General features: G+C 50.1%; 1 long non-coding RNA gene across 1 annotated transcript; it reads right to left on the reverse strand.

The window, feature by feature from the left end:
- Positions 1-711: 711 nt before the first annotated feature.
- On the reverse strand, positions 712-8,638 carry LOC123276035 (uncharacterized). Its single transcript, XR_006512276.2, has 3 exons — positions 8,503-8,638; positions 6,696-6,757; positions 712-1,087 (listed from the first exon to the last, which is right to left on the reverse strand). It is a non-coding gene; the product is annotated as an uncharacterized lncRNA (long non-coding RNA).
- Positions 8,639-9,659: the final 1,021 nt, after the last annotated feature.

A 9,659-nucleotide genomic window follows, 5' to 3' on the forward strand; every position in this document is an offset into this window, starting at 1 on the left:
AGAAAAGGGAGGGAGGGAGGGTTCTTTAGTCAGAGAGAAGCACACAAGCCAAGGCAAGGAATGGTAGGAAACCAGGCCTGCAGGGACAGAGTGTGCTGGGGAAGGGAACAGGCTGGACAGAAAAACTAGGACCAGACTTTGGAGGGGCCTAAAGGATGTGCTAGAACTTTTTAAGAAACTGGGAGCCCAGTGAAGGGCACTGAGCAGGAGGATGACATGACCAGCCTTTGGTGGAATTTGGGGCTGCGACAGAAGCCGAAGTTGGTTTATTCAGGCTCTATGATGCCATTCACAAGCATAAGCCACAGAGACAGCTGCCTTTACCACTGCTGATCACCCCCTCCCTGGGATTCTCTCCTCCATAAGCTTCTGTGGAGCAGCACTTCCCTGGTTCCCTCTTACCTGCCTGGCGGCTCCTTCTCGGTGTCCTTAGCAGGATTCTCTTCCTCTGCCCATCCAGTGTTGGTGTTCCTCAGAGTTCTGTTCTAGATCCTTTTCTCTTCTCACTAGACCATTCTCCCTAGAGATCTCATAGGTTGCCATGGCTTCAAAGACCAACTATGGATTGAGAACTCCCAAATCTATATGTAGCTTTCTCAGACCTGTCTCCTTATTTAAACCCATCAGATCTGTCAATTGGACATTTCCATTTAGGTGATAGATTCCTTAAAACTAGGTTCAGCTGTGAGTAGAAGGAAAATCCCAAGTAAAATAGCCCAAACAAAGTAGGAGTTTATTTCTCCTTCACATAAAAGGAATCCAGAGGTGTTAAGTCCAGACCCAGTATGACAACCTGGGAATCACATCTCTGAAATCTGTCCTTTTGTCACTATTCCCAGGCCGCTGTACTCTTCCAGGTCAACTGCAACAGCTTTGCCATTCTTGTTCCTCTCAAATGCAGTCTCTTCATCTACACAATCCAACACGGTAGCCACTAAACACATACGGCTGTTGAGCACTCAAAAGGTGGCCAGTCCAGGGGCCGGCCTGGTGGCACAGCGGTTAAGTGTGCACAATCTGCTTTGGCGCCCCGGGGTTCGCCGGTTTGGATCCCAGGTGCGGACGTGGCATCACTTGGCAAGCCATGCTGTGGTAGGCGTCCCACATATAAAAAAGTAGAGGAAGATGGGCATGGATGTTAGCTCAGGGCCAGCCTTCCTCAGCAAAAAGAGGAGGATTGGCAGCAGATGTTAGCTCAAGGCTAATCTTCCTCAAAAAAAAAAAACAGGCAGCTAGTCCAAATTGAGATGCACTGTAAGTGTAAATTACACACTGAATTTTGAAGGTTTAATATAAAGAAAAAGTAAAATATCTTATTAAGATTTCTCTATTGATTATATGTTAAATGATAATTTTGATATATTTAATTAAATAAAATACATTCTTTAAAATTAATTTCACGGGGCCGGCCCGGTGGCACAGCAGTTAAGTTCACACGTTCCGCTTCAGCGGCCCAGGGTCCACAGGTTCGGATCCCGGGTTAGGACATGGCACCACTTGACAAGCCATGCTGTAATAGGCGTCCCACATATAAAGCAGAGGAAGATGGGCACAGATGTTAGCTCAGGGCCAATCTTCCTCAGCAAAAAGAGGAGCATTGGCAGCAGTTAGCTCAGGGCTAATCTTCCTCAAAAAAAAGAAAATTAATTTCACCTGCTTATTTTTACATTTTTAATGTGGCTACTAGAAAATTTTAAAATACAAATGTGGCTCACATTTGTGGCTCTCACTATATTTCTATTGAACAGCGCCACTCCACAGAAAGCAAAAAGGATCTTTTTAAAATACAAATCTGAATATATCACACATCTTAAACCTTTCAGGGGTTTATCGTTGTCTTTAGGATAAAGTTCATTCCACTCAATGTGGTTTTCGAGTCCCTCATGACCCGGCCCCAGCCTCACCTCTTACTACCTCCTCCATCTGCCTGCCCTTTGCATGCTACACTCCAGCCCTCTGCACTTCTTTCAGTTCCTGAAATGTACCAGGTGCTCTCTAGCTTCTGGGCCTTCACACAGGCTATTCCCCGTGCCTAGAACACTCTTCCCCCTCTTGGGTGGCTTAATGCTCCACTCATCTTTCCAGCTTCAGCTTAGACATGCCTCTTCCCCAGGAGGCTTCCCAGCTACCCTGCTTCTCTGAGCTCCTATTATTTCTCTATCCTGACCTCACCCAACCCCACCTCCAAATAACAGTGTGCCAACTAACTGCGTCCTTTTCCAGACTGATCGGATTCTTGCCTGTCTTGTTCACTGTGGTATCCCCAGCATCTAGAGCAAAGGCTAGCACGTGGTCAGTAGTCAACAAGTATTTGCTGAATCAATGAATGAATCAATGAATGACTCACCCCAAAGCCAGATAAACAAAGTTTCAGATGGAGGGTAGAGCCAGACTAGATGACTTCTAAGTCTCAAAGAAATGGCCACCCAGTGACCATTAGGTTCCCAGTTTGGGAGATGAGGCAAAGGGAAACTTGTAACACATCGCCCTGTCTTCAGGCCTGCTCCAGGCCCCGCACAGGCCCGTGTACGGAGACCCAGCCAGCACTGTCTCTCCCTCCTTCCCAAGAAGGGCAAACAGCACCAACTCTCCTCCCAGGAAAGCTCCCTGGCATGTGCCCCAATTTTTCAGGAAGAGCTATATTGAGGATTCTTGCCGGAGTTGAGCTTCCTCCTGGGGGGGGGGGGGCAGTCAGGGTTAGGTGGGTAGGAATGGGGGAAGGAGATAAGGAGGGTGCCTGTCTTGAATTGCTGTCTACCCACCACCAGGAGCACTCATGTGCATGTTGCTAACGAAGTGCAAGCCTCTTTGTGAAGATTTCCTTTCAGGACACAGGAGGTGAAGGAGATGGGGGGATGGGGACCCAGAGCTAAAGACAGGAAATAACTTGGAGTCAGGAAGGCAGAGAGCGGGTCCCAAACTTGCTGTGTGACCCGATACAAGTCACAGAGCCTCTGTGGGCCTCAATTGCTCATCTATAATCAAAAGAATCAGCTTTCTTCACCTCTGGAGGAGCTATTGTAAGAATGGAAGGCAATAGTAGTTGTAAATGGGCTTTGAAAATATAAGTATCAGAATAAAAGTACCATGCAAAGGCAAGGTTTTTAGGCCGCTCTGTTTGGACAGGAGATGAAGATACACTGTAGGAATGAGGCTGGGAGTGGTGGGTGGGAGCCCACCGTCTCTCAATACAAGTGGGTTTACATAAAGGCAGAGCTGGAAATCATCCTCCCAGCCATGGCCCAGTAGCGTGATCTGCCCGTTCTAAACTTGGACCAGAAAAGCTGAGTCTTGAACAGAGCCTCGGAGAAAGTGGGCCCAGCAGGGAATCTCAGGGCCCCGAAAGAAACACAGTCCCCTTACGGGCCCCCTCACTGCTTCTGACACGCTCAGACAAGCATGAACACACACGCACACACCAACACACACCCTCCGTAGAGGATGCCTACACTCCATGTCCTCTGCCTAGTGCCTTGCACCTTAGAGCCTGTGGTTGCCCCTTCTCAACTTGAAAGGACTCCCAGTGGATTGACGCTGCCCTTAACCCAGCCAGAGACCTCCCTGCCATGTGCTGCTCTGTGTGGAGTCCCTGATCCCAAAAGAGTCCGGCACAGAAAGGGTAGCTGGACTCCCTTCTGCCTTCCCAAAGTGGGTCTTGAAGGTGGGATGCATGCTGGAGGCCTTTGCTCTGGGGCAGACCCTGCACCTGGCAAAGCCATTGCTCACGGCTTTTATTATCCTCTTCTCTCTCATCCCTTTACAGCCATGTCAGACCACACAAAGCAATCGGTAGTACCTGCAGTTCCCAACCTGGAGAATTGAAAACACATTCCCCAGCATGCTGCCAGCAGCAGCCAGCACGAAGAGGCTCTGTAATTACAGACATGCAGGGGTTTGCGTTCCTATTCTCACTCATCTATGAAACGCTTCCCTTCCCTTCGTTTCCCATGGTGCCTTTAAAAAGGAAATGTGAAGCTTAGGGCTCTTCAGAAAAGGGAGTTCCAACTCCCTATCCACCCTGGGCAGACATTAGACCTCGCTATGATTCAAATCCATTCAGTCATGTGTTCATTCCTTCATCCCAAACACATTTAATGGCCCCCTGCCATGTGCTAGCACGAAATGTGACCCAGCTCCTACTTTTCAAGAGCTCACAGTCTAGTGAGGAAGTTAGGGTATATGATATAAGTAGTTACAGTAAAAAATCAAAAGGTGATGTGTGATACAGAAAGTGCAGATAAAATCCTAGACAAGAGAAAGATAATTTTGGAAAGGTTAGCTATTTCTTGAGGCAATATACTATAGTGGCTAAGAGTATGGACTCTGGAGACCACAGGCCTGGGTTCAGATCCTGACTTTGCTACTTACTGTGTAATCCTACAGAGAAATGGGGAGAATTTGGAGGTTCTTATGAGGATAGAGTACAGAGTCCAGCACATAGTAGATACTCAATGAATGTCAGCTGCCGTAATCAGGGAAAGTGGCATAGAACATGGGTTTTCTGCACATGTGGAGCAGGAGGGTAGGGCATTCTAGAACAATAGGGGCACAGGAAGAAAATATGGTGCTCACATGGAATTCCTTTTGGCTACAGTATATAGCCTATGAGAAGGGAAGAAAGAGGAGAGTGAGGCCAGTAAATTGGGTTAGGGTTAAATTCTGAAACACTGAATGCCAAAAGGAATTTAAGGAGTATAACGACGTAGACAACCTTGATAGGGCAGAGGGCCCACTTACCCTAGGCAGTGGTCCTCATCTTTAGAGCCACATTCAGTTGGGCCAAACTTCAGGGTCTCCAAAGAGGGGGAGCCAGCCCTTGGGGCTTGGTGTAATGTTGGCCTGTCTCCTGGATTCTGCCCACATGAAAAGGCCTATTCCCAATGATCTGGAAGACTGAGCCCCAGAATGAGGGCCAAGGGAGAAGAGCCAACTTCTTTCACAAGGACTAGACATGGGCATCTCTGCCCACCTGAAGGTTGATGTTGGGACATAGAGGCTGGGGGAGGCCTCAGGAAAGGTGGCCAATGGGGGGTAGGTGGGAATGGAGGGTGGATAAGGCCAGGTGAGTCCGATCAGGTTTGTAGTCGTTATCACTAGCCTCTATTTTTCTTTGGGGCTATACAAACCCTCCTCAATCCTATTTTGGACTGGGGCAGACTGAGAGCAAAGATTTCATCAAGTGCAAAACACAAAAGAGAGAGCCAGCTCTGACAGCCTAGTGGTTAAAGGTCAGCACTCTCACTGCTTCGGTGGCCTGGGTTTGCTTACCCGTCACAGAACCATATCACTCATCTGTCGGTTGCCATGTTGTGGCGGCAGCTCACGTAGAAGAACTAGAAGGACTTACAACTAGGATATACTGGGGCTTTGGGGAGGGGAAAAAAAAACAACACACAACTAAGAAGAGGCCCTACAGGGAGACTGTAAAAGGGGGCAAGGGTCCCAGAGAGTGATTCCTAGTTCAGGGGCATCCCCAACCCTGGGTTGAAGGGTCAGATATGGAGGCAACGTGGTACAGTGCAAAGGGTCCTCGCCTGGGGGGATCAGGAAGCCTCCATTCTTGTCCAGGTTGTGACTCTGGCTTTGTGCAACTTTGGGGAAATCACTTCCCCTTGGCCACTGTTTCTTCTCAGTAAAACAAAAGGGTTTTGCTGCGAAGATCTCGGAGGTCTTCCCCAGCTCAGAAATTTAATGTCTGCACATGAGTTAAGCAATGCCCTGCTGTTAGGATTGGGGGTGCTGAAGTGTGTCCTAAATATTGGGAGAAACCAGAAGAGCCAGACCTGAGAAAAGAGGAAAGTAGAGGGGCTGGCCCCCTGGCCGAGTGATTAAGTTCACGTGCACTGCTTCGCTGGCCCAGGGTTTCACCAGTTCGGATCCTGGGCACAAACTTTGCACCACTCATCAGGCCATGATGAGGCGGTGTCCCACATGGCACAACCAGAAGGACCCACAACTAAAATATACAACTATGTTGTACTCGGGGGCTTTGGGGAGAAGAAGGAAAAATAAAAAATTTTTTAAAAAGAGGAAAGTAGAGGGCTGTCCAAGCTCCCAACCCTCAGGGTGCTCAGGGGTGAGGGCTGCAAAAGTGATGGGTAGAGGAGAACGCGGGGAGGGAGGGGGACAGCCTCTCCGAGTGCCCGACTTCTCCGGGGCAAAGGAAGCTAACTGGTAAGAGGTTTCTTCTCCCAACTACAGCTACTTCAGGATCCTGTGGAAAAGCTGCATTATAATCGATAGCCTCATAAATAAATGAAGAGTCAACGCAGCCTGTCTCCTCCAGCTCAGGGCATCTTCAGGAAAATCGAACCTCGAGCCACTTCTGCTCACCCATTCTGGATTTCTACAGAGGCCTCCAGAGGGAAGGAATCTTACAGGTCATCCTGAGCATCCCCCTGCCTCTGGGCTGGCCTGCCATGTACCCCATCCAAGGAGGTCTGCTTGCCACCCCTACCCAGGAAGGCCTGCCCTCTCCTGGCAGACTCCCTTCTCCCAGTCCCCTGGGGCTCTCACTGTGAGTTCTTGCTCACCTTCATTCTCTTGCTCCTGGTGAACTCCCCCTCTCCTTTCCACCCGGGCCATTTGCTTCTCACCACTCCTGATTTCTGACTATTGCTTGGCACCAAACAGGATCAGCAGCAGGAGGAAGGGAGTCACTCCCCACTCCTCTGGAGTCTCCTCTCCATACTCACCCCTCCGACTTCTTGTCATCAATTGTAAATGGGCCCCTTGGGATCTGACAGAGTATGCATTTCTGGAAGCAATGGACAAAGACCCTTGTAACTTTACAGAACAGATACGTGCCAGTAAGTTGACTGCAAGGCAATCCTTCCTCTCTCTGCCTTCTATTACATCACTGGAGATGTTCTTCTCGTGGGAAAAAGGAAATCTCCAACAAGGAAGTTCAATATTTTGGAATCCAAAGACCAAGAGGGTGGTCAGCCCTGTGTGGTGATGGGCGTCAGCCTTCTGGGTTCCTTGAAACACCTCAGGACCTCTCCTCTGTTTGATGCCTCGGTTTCCCCTCCGCTTCCCTGGCCCAGACAGAGAACACTCCCATGGCTAAGGATTCTTAAGCGCTGCTTGGGTAGTTAGCATGGAGAAAGGAGTCATCTGGTTGTGACAGCCCTCTGTATTCGTAATTATTGACCACCATGCTCCAGTTGATCCCTGGGGGCTGAAAACTCCTTTAATTAAAGGTTTCTGACTACAAGATACTATATCCCTGCTTTCTCTGTTCTAAGTATAAAATTTAGAATATTCCATCTCCTTCTGAGTCATCCATGGCAGAATTTCAGCCCCAGCTTCTCAACCCCACCTGGTCTCCTCCTGCCATCAGTCATTACTTGAAAGAACCAATTAGGAGGGTGAATCTGTAGCCAACATACCAACAATGCTTCCTAGCACATATCAGCACAACAGTGTTGTTTTAAGACATCTACACTGCAATTCCTTTCACCCAGCACTAATAATTGGGGTTTAATTGTCCCAGGGAGGAACTCAGACCTGGGAAGCAGTCGGTAATCCAGGCTCCTGGCTCTGGTTTGCTGTCTCACAGCTGATAGGAGGTAGCTCTGGCTGCCCAGAAAGTGGCAACGGATTCATTCCCTGGAACCTCCTAAGAGGCAAAGGTGGCCAGTAGCACAGTTTAGGGGACTTGTAATGCCGCTTACTAATTTGCCAGACTGCATTAATGAACTCCCCCAAATATGGGGAACATGTCCATACAATGGACTTCCTACCCTAAGAAGAGGCTATGAATGCAGCACACCAACCTTCAGTCTTAACCCTTAGAGCCAAGAAATTATTTGGCCCAGGCCTGCCCCTTTGAGCAACCCTCAAACCAGAGCCTTGAAGTGACTGGCCCAGGGTCTCGTGCAGCACACTGGGGTCCACCCCTAGGCTCCCAGCTCTACCAACAGCACAGGCTGGGAATGGCGCTGAGCAAATGGGTTGTGGCTGTCACCAGAGAGGAACTGGCAGCAGACGCAGCAGACTATGTTTTCTTTGCAGGCTGATGGTAACTAGAGGAAGCTGAGAATTCCTCTGCTCCGCTCTGCTCTGCCTTAGGTGGGAGGAGGGGACCGAGGAGCAAGGAGCAGGGGAGACCAGTGGCTCTCGCTCCCGTGGAGGAACTGCTCCAGCTCCCAGGAGAAGCGAGGTAGTGTGAACCAAAGATGGAAGAGAATCAGCCCTAGGGCCCCGTGGGGTCCCTGGGGAGGATGTCAGGAGCCTGGGTCCCCTGCTGGAACTGCTTTCAGGGAGTCATGGTGAGAGCCAATGTTTATTAAATGCTTGCTCTGTGCCAAGCACTGTGCTAAGAACTCTTTTGCACTGTGAGGGCAGTTTGTGTAAGGGCTGGGAACATGGCCTAAGTGACACACGACTGAGTTCAAACCCAACCTTGCTACTCACTAGCTCTGTGACCTTGGATAATTACTTACCCTTTCTGTGCCTTAGTTACTTCATTAATAAAGTGGGAATAATAATAGCACCCACCTGATAAAGTCGTTTGAAGATTAAGTGCCTTCACGTATGTAAAGCTCTTAGAAGAGTGTCTGCCTTGTAGTAAGCAATAGATAAGTTTTTGCTGTTACTACTTTGTTGAATCCTCACACAAAGCTCTGAAGTAGATATTCGTCTCTGAGGCTCAAAGAAGTTGAATGACTTGCTCAAGGTCCCAGGTCTATTTGATTGACAGCATGGGTGCCTTCTAAGGTCCTCTGTGGAGGAAGAAGCTACAGAACTCGCCTGCTCCCCACCCCAGGTCCATTCCTGTTTGGAAACTCCAAAGCTGCTTCATGGACAGCAGGAACAAAGGTGGATCTCTGTCCTGCCTCTGAGGCCCGGCATGCCTCTCGGGGCCAGGCTGCCTGGTGGCTTCAGGCCCAGCCAGAAGGCCCCTCCCACCGACTCTGGCAGCACCCAGACCTGGGAACCTCCCAGATGCCTCACCCCACACCACTGCCCTAGGGCTCCCCCGGGGCCTCCGCCTTCCTCTCTAATCTCCCCTCCTGGGCAAGATGCTGGCTGCCAGACTGCAGGGACCCTTTCCATCTCAGGGTAAACAAACTGTGGCTCCGGCCCAGCCCTCCGCCAGCTTGCTGCACCCCCACCCCCACCGCAATCCGCAGTGCACAGTCGCTCTGTTCTCCTGCCAACTTGGCAGCTCCTCTCTGCTGTTACTATCAACACCTCCAAGGGAAAAGGGAGAGGAGTCAGCTCTGATCGCCTGGCGCACTGAACAGCAAATTCGTGTCAGAGCCAGTCCTGGAATGTCTCCCAAGCTCCCAAGGCTCCTGCTGGGGAAGGAAAGGTGGGCCCGATCAGAGCAGCCCTGAGTGCAAACCAGCCTCCCAGCAGAGCCGCTGCGCCTGGCCAAAGCTGCAGGCCTCCACAGAGCGGGCAGCTGACAGAAAGGGCTGCAGGAGGATGCTCGGAGGACAGGCAGGCACATAGGAGAGAGCTGGGCTGTCTGTCTCACCCCAGCTCTTGACACAGTCCAGGGCGGGGTTGGTGGCTTTGATTCCTGAGATGCTTGGTCAGGGGTGGGGCAGTCTACGGCCAGTGTTGAAGAAACAGGTCTTTCTCTCTCCAGACACTGAGCCCCTGGAATGCATGGACTGTGCTTTCTTTCTTTCTTTTATCCTTCTTGG

Source organism: Equus asinus, chromosome 13 (genome assembly GCF_041296235.1).
Source record: "Equus asinus isolate D_3611 breed Donkey chromosome 13, EquAss-T2T_v2, whole genome shotgun sequence".
In the NCBI taxonomy this organism is placed as follows: Eukaryota; Metazoa; Chordata; class Mammalia; order Perissodactyla; family Equidae; genus Equus; species Equus asinus.